The sequence below is a fragment of the Budorcas taxicolor genome, chromosome 5, assembly GCF_023091745.1.
Source record: "Budorcas taxicolor isolate Tak-1 chromosome 5, Takin1.1, whole genome shotgun sequence".
Taxonomy (NCBI): Eukaryota; Metazoa; Chordata; class Mammalia; order Artiodactyla; family Bovidae; genus Budorcas; species Budorcas taxicolor.
Window position 1 is genome coordinate 142,113,386 of NC_068914.1, and position 522 is coordinate 142,113,907.

The window sequence follows — 522 nt, forward strand, 5'->3', positions numbered from 1 at the left end:
GTGTTGTTGGAAGAGGGTGTTTGGTGTGACCAGTGTCTTCTATTGACAAAACTCTGTTGGCCCTTGCCCTGCTTCATTTTGCACTCCAAGGCGAAATTTTCCTGTTATTCCAGGTATCTCTTGACTTCCTACTTTTGCATTCCAATCCACTATGATGAAAAATACAGTTTCTTTTGATGTTAGTTCTAGAAGGTATTACAGGTCTTTGTTGACCTAGTCAACTTCACCTTCTTTGGTTAGGGCAAATACTTGGATTACTTTGATGTTGAATGGTTTGCCTTGGAAATGAACCAAGACTATTCTGTCCTTTTTGACATTGCACCGGAGTACTGCATTTCTGACTTTTTTTTTTGACTCTGAGGGCCACTCTGTTTCTTCTAAGGGATTCTTGCCTACAGCTGATCCCCTTCATGCATCACAGCTTTGTCATGGCAAAGGGGCTTGTATAACTCAATGACGTTTTGAGCCACGCCGAGCAGGGACACCCAAGACGGATGGGTCATAGGGAAGAGTTCTAACAAA